This window comes from Dermacentor silvarum, chromosome 1 (genome assembly GCF_013339745.2).
Source record: "Dermacentor silvarum isolate Dsil-2018 chromosome 1, BIME_Dsil_1.4, whole genome shotgun sequence".
Taxonomy (NCBI): Eukaryota; Metazoa; Arthropoda; class Arachnida; order Ixodida; family Ixodidae; genus Dermacentor; species Dermacentor silvarum.
Genome location: NC_051154.1, coordinates 205,037,760 through 205,043,837, shown reverse-complemented (window position 1 = coordinate 205,043,837; position 6,078 = coordinate 205,037,760). Strand labels below are relative to the sequence as shown.

Below are 6,078 nucleotides of genomic sequence, written 5' to 3'. Positions count from 1 at the left end.
TCGCCATGGAGGTGATCGACAAAGAAGCCGCCGCGCCAAGCACAGCCATAGCCTCCTATATACTTCATGCCTGCCCATCGGCGCCGAGAACGCAGGGAACCGGTCGTCGCGCCTAGTGCCGTCACTCACCACCAGTTGGCGGTGCTACCCCAGAATAGAAATAAAGGACACTCTACGGCGGCGTGCGCTGTAGCATAACTTTATATCACGCAATTTTTTTTACCGGTGCCGGTTCTATTGTTTTACAACATCTCCGGGCGTTTAACGCCGACACAGAAGCGTACAGGCCGCCGCGCATTGCTTCTTCCAAAAGAAAAGAACGATAAAAGGAAAACCACAGCTCTTATCTGTACTAGTATGAAGCTTCATTTTCCTTCTGCTTATTATTACATATGTTTTCTATGTCAGTGTCGAAAAAAAAATAATGTCGGCTCTAATAACTGCACAACAAAAGCTTTTATTGCCATCATTTGGATTTAAAGTTTGTGGAGCTTTCGTGACAGGGGCTTCTGTGAAAAACTTTTGCGATTTCGTTCTTGTCCGTTATCTTCAGCGCAAAATTAGTGAATAGAGGGCGGAATAACTTTGTCACCATGATCTCAAACAGCTTCTCGTGGTGCTCAGGCACTGAACAATTACATAGTTCACGCTCTCGCAGCACTTGAGCAGCATTCACGGCAGTCTCCCTCAGCGGCCGCGTAAAATTTCTTAGCTTAGCGAGCACTACTTCGACCTACTTGCGCAGAGAGTTCAGCACAACTACGAGTTCGCCTGACCGATACAGCAGACGGCTTCTGTCTTGAAGCCTAATCAGAGAATCTGATGGCGCCGAGGGCTTGGGCTTTGTCAACAAACTGAGGCATTCTTTGCAAGACACCCGCTCATTAACAGCTTAACAGCTCTCGATAGGTATCCGTCAACCATCGCTAGTGCTGCACATTCTGGCGAACGAAACGTTTCCTTGCGCCGGGTAATGTGGTTGAACAGCGCTGCTGTCGCCTCTTCGGGAAATTTTTGGATGGTTCTGGCGTAGTACTTACGCTCAGTTGCCGGCGTAGCGACGAGCATGTGCTATCTTCCGTGTCCATCACGTTGCTGCTTGTCGATGTTGACGCAATGCCTGTATTCAGAGACTTTTCTGTTCCGCACAAAACTGCCCGTGAGTCTGTCTGATCGTTGCTTCCAGCTGACCTCCTCAACCACCCAAAAAAAGATTCATTGGCGTCAGAGGAGAGCTTTCTAGTCAGAACAAATCGAAAGTGCATCTCTCTCAGCAAGTATCTGACGCATTCCACGTTTGACACATTCAAACTTGGAGCCACTTCTCTGGAAGTTCTTCATCGCTCGGAATTTCATGAAATGAGATGCTCGGGACCTTTCTCTTACTGTACGAGGTGCATCCAGGTCCACAACAATACGCCATACTACTGGGTGTCAACTCGCAAAGCGCCCTATCAAACCATTTAAAGTAGCACAACTCACTCGTGACCACAATGTCTTCTTTTCGGCCAGAAGGCTCTCATTTGCGCTGCTGCTAGACATCCTCAATACGGAACCGACAGTGTCACCACAGCCACAGTCCTTCAATACCCTGCCGCAGCTCACCGCGTCAATCCAAGGGAGAAGGCAAGTTTTTTTTTTTTTTTTTTCCAGCCGTGGACTGCTGCAGAAAGGTGATCTCCCAGCAAACCAGCGAACCGTCGGCAGGCGAGGCAAATTAATATTGTCTCGATTTGACACTAATGGAGACGCGCACACGCAATTTTTCCCGCCTTTAACCATGCACGGCGGCTAGCGAACTATTCTGGGGTAGCAGCGCCCCTAGCGGGCGACCTGCGAGGAGGTCAGGAGAGGAGGTTGAACGGCGCTCCCGGAGTGATTGCGCGGGCACAGAAAGTATATAGGAGGCTATGGCACAGCCTACCCACAAGAAGACCCACAGACTCTGTATGTGACGTGTGACGAGAAGACCCACAGTTCTCTGTATGTGACGTTCTTTCAAAACATACACACACAAAGTGAACCTAGCTAGAAAACACCAACGCCGAAGTCCGCGTGCCACTAAGACACACGTAAGTCACATTAGGGTCGCCTACCATTTTTTTCGTGGAGATTTACCGCACATCATCCACTTTGGGGAAGCATCAATGTAAATTCCAAAGGACGAAACCTCGTTTCCTTTGCCGGCGACCATGAACTTTGCTGTCTAAACGATGACACTCCCACGTTTCTCTGCGGCCGGAAGTACAACACTTGTTTAGCCTTAGCTTTTCTCTCGCGATGTCTCGCTGGCAGCGTTCACTAGTTCGGAGATATAGAAACGCATGGAAGCGACCATGTTCCTACCTACCCGATGATAAAGGGCCTAGCAAAGTTGGCTTCATCAAATCCTCAACAAACAATAGATTTGTCGGTGTTTATATCACTTATGGAAGACGCATGCCATGAAGGCTTTTCGTCCACACTGGAAATTAAGATCCCCAAGGTCATGCAGGATGCTAGGCGTTCGATTTAGCCATTGGAGAAATTCACGGATCTTGAGACGGAAATACAGCACCTCCGTGAAATCCGCCAGACTAAATTAGTCTACGACCTTGGAGAGGCCACACGCATTCAAAAGAAAATTCAGCGTCTCATTGCTGTGCTGCAACATCAATGCTGGAAATGTTTTTGTAAGTCTCTCAATCCACGTAAACCTCTGTTGGTTGTCTCGAGGACAGTCCGTGGACTCCGATCAGCTCAACAGCGCCGTCCATTTAAATATCTATCCCTCCATCAAAAACGCCGAAAAGTCGACCTAGCAGAGGATTACTGCGCAAGAATCGCGTGCCCGACGTACAAGCCTTGCACACCTATTCCTAGTATCACCCCTGGCTCTTCAGATCCTCGTGTAGTAGTAGTAGTAGTAGTAGTAGTAGTAGTAGTAGTAGTAGTAGTAGAAAACTTTATTTGTTGTTTTGTAATTAAATGCCAGAGGGTGGAGCCCTCAGTCCAGGGCCCCATTTGCTGCTGCTATCCGGCTGGCCCGGTCGATCAGGTATCGCGGGTCGTCCAAGGCTGTGCTGGAAAGACCGGCTTCTCACTGGGATGGGGAGGCGTTGGGTATTTTAGGTAGGTCGGGTGGTTTGGAGCATTTCCACTTAGAATGGCAGATGTTTGGCTGTCCTCAACAGAAAGGACATTTGTCGCAGTACTGGGTAGGATAAAAAGTGTGGCGGAACGTATTAGGTTGGAGCTGGCGCCAAGCGGCTGCATCTGCGCGGTTTAGTTTCACATGTGGTGGAGGAAATGTTCTAAGGGATAGTCTGTGGTGTTGTAGTAAGCGCGTGTATGTAAGCGGTATTGTTTCCACCTTGTCTGGGTTGGACTGGCCTTCCACCGGCGCCTGGAGGGTGTGAGGCCTCGGGCTGTCGCATGAACGCGCTCATTGCCAGGGAGAAACGCATGCCCAGGTGTCCAGACTAGGTGAACTAGTGGAATATGTTGCTTCTCGTGTAGCATTTTGTGAGCCATCGGGGGAAATCCGCCCTTGTGCGTAGTTTAAAGCGTGTATGGTGCACATGACGTCCGATTCTTTTAGGCTGTGGTGGCGGTTGGTGACCTTCCGGAGCATGTGCACTACCTCATTAATCCGTTTCTTTAATCGCGTCAGGGTATATGTCGCCTTCGCCTTGGCTTGAACATGGAGTCCTAGTAACCGTAATTTGTTTACCTTATTTACAAGTTCACCCTCGATAGTCACCGTAATTTAAGGCGGTAGGTGATGTTTCCTTTGAAGTTTTTATTTTATTTTTTTACTTTAAGCAGTTCTGACTTTTGAGCGGCGCACGTAAGTCCCCCTGCTAGTGCATATTGCTGGGTGACATTCGCTGCTGCTTGTGGTGCGTCCTGCATTTCACCATCTGGGCCACTGGTGTCCCATATGGGGATATCATGAGCATAAAGCGCATGCCTAATTCGCGGTATGGCATCTAATGGTGCAGGTAGTCTGCTCATAGCTATTTTAAATAGCACGGGGGAGAGCACTGACTCTTGTGGCGTGCCTTTTCCCGCAAGAGGGATGGAGTCCAAACGTTTATCTTCTATACCTATTGTTGCAGTGCATTCTTAAAGTAGCGCCAGGACCTAATTATATAATCTTCGGCCACGTTTCGTTGCAGCTAGATTGATTAATTAGTATGAGGTCGTGAGCTACGTTATCAAACGCGCCTTTTAGATCTAACGCAAGGATGACTTTGGTTTGTTGGGTGCTGATATGGTCAATTATCTCTTCCTTAATTTGGAGCAGTACGTCTTGAGTGGATAGCCCCGGTCGGAAACTGAACATTGTGTGCGGCAATAAGGTTTGATCTTCAAGGTACGGCTGAAGTCTAGCCAGGATGACGTTTTCGAATAACTTTACTATGCATGATGTTAGCGAGATGGGTCTCAGTATGTTTAGAGAGCGCTGCTTGCCTGGTTTTGGCATCATTGTAATATCGGCGTGCCACCATTCTTGCGGCAGCGTGCCCTCTAGCCAGTGGTATTGAAAATAATCCGTAAGTTCTTTTATCGATCTGTCGTCGAGGTTTTTTAAAAGGCGGTACTGTATTCCGTCTGCTTTCCGCTTTCCGCCTGGGCTGTTAAGGCTGATATCCGTTGCCTGAGCCTGCGATTGTGTTTTTGCTTTTTCCATCCATCTTTTTTGCAGACAATGGCGAATCTTCCAAAGGTGCAATAGGTGTCTGTCGACAGCGGGATGCTCTGGTGACGTGTCGATGGTTGTCGTTGTCGCACGGAAGTCTGTCTGAATTTGTCAGATCCAGTACTGCAGAGTTTCTGGTTTCAAGCCGCCTTCGTAGGTTTCGTTGGTGCTTTCTTGCTTGCGCCGCTGTCGGAACTTGTCCCAATCCGTCATTCGTATTTTACGTTCTTTGATTTTTGTTCGCGGTGCTATTAGCTGCGTTTCTATTATATTGTGGTCACTACTTCGGGTCTCATCGAGGTTGTGCCATCCCTGGTACCTGATGTCTTTGATCAGCTTAAGGTCCGGGCAGGTGTCTCGACTGATACTGTTGCCTATTCTCGTTGGGTGGGCTGCGTCTGTCAGAATGGTTAAGCCTAGTTTTGCTATCATCAGTGCTAGCCGTCGACCCTTTGGCTTAGTTGTCTCGTAACCCCAAATCGGGTGTACTGCATTAAAGTCCTCTACGATAAGAAACCATTGTTTTGCTTCCTTTAGTGCATGTTTGAAGAGCCCGTCGAAACAGTCTGCCCGCTTTTTAGGGGCGCTATAGATGTTAAGAACAAAGAAGCTAGGCTCTTTCCTGTCTACAGGAATGATTTCGATGACTACGTGCGGTTTACGTTTTGTGCTGAGCGTGTGGTCGATTGCGGTTAATCTCTTTGACACTAATGTTGCTGTTTTACTCGGATCATTCTGGTGTTCTTTGTACGCAAAAGTATTGTATCCAGTCAGTTTAGGTTCAATGTATGTTTCTTGTAGTGCCAATATGTCCGGTGTGTGTGTCTGTTGTGTCAGGATGTTTGCCCACCACAGGGTAGACCGTTTAGAAGGCTCGGCTGCACCGGAACACGCCGTCGTCAAATGCTCGCGCAGCAGTGGAGCAGGCTGGATCAGGCACCGGGACAGCCCGACCTGTCCTCCCAGCTCATCCAGGAACACCGGCCGAGGGTAGATGAACTGCTCGGCTCGTGAGGCACGAAGGCTCAGGCCAGGCACAGCTCAGACCGGGCACAGGCTCAGTCCAGGTACAGGGACAGCCCGGACCGCTCTCCCAGCTCAACCAGGAACACCGGCTTTGGGTAGATGCACTGCTTGGCTCGTTCGGGACGAAAGCCCAGACCCAGCAGCTCAGACTCTGCTCCCAAGACTGCACCTCCAATGGTGGCGCCGCGGACAACTAATCGGTGCTTCCTTTGTAATAAAGCTGGACATCGAGCTTCTGAGTGCTGGTCGCGGACTAAAGAGAACCCTGAAAGTCACGGATGGTCTCGCAGAAAGGAACAAGGTGAACCCTCAAGGAGGAAAAATCAAGGACAAGCTTCGTGTATGCTGGCTCCGTCGCAAACCGAACA

General features: G+C 49.2%; 1 pseudogene; it reads left to right on the top strand.

The window, feature by feature from the left end:
• The window catches only part of LOC125941467 (uncharacterized), an 8,934-nt pseudogene extending 3,236 nt beyond the window's left edge, over window positions 1-5,698 (top strand).
• Window positions 5,699-6,078: the final 380 nt, after the last annotated feature.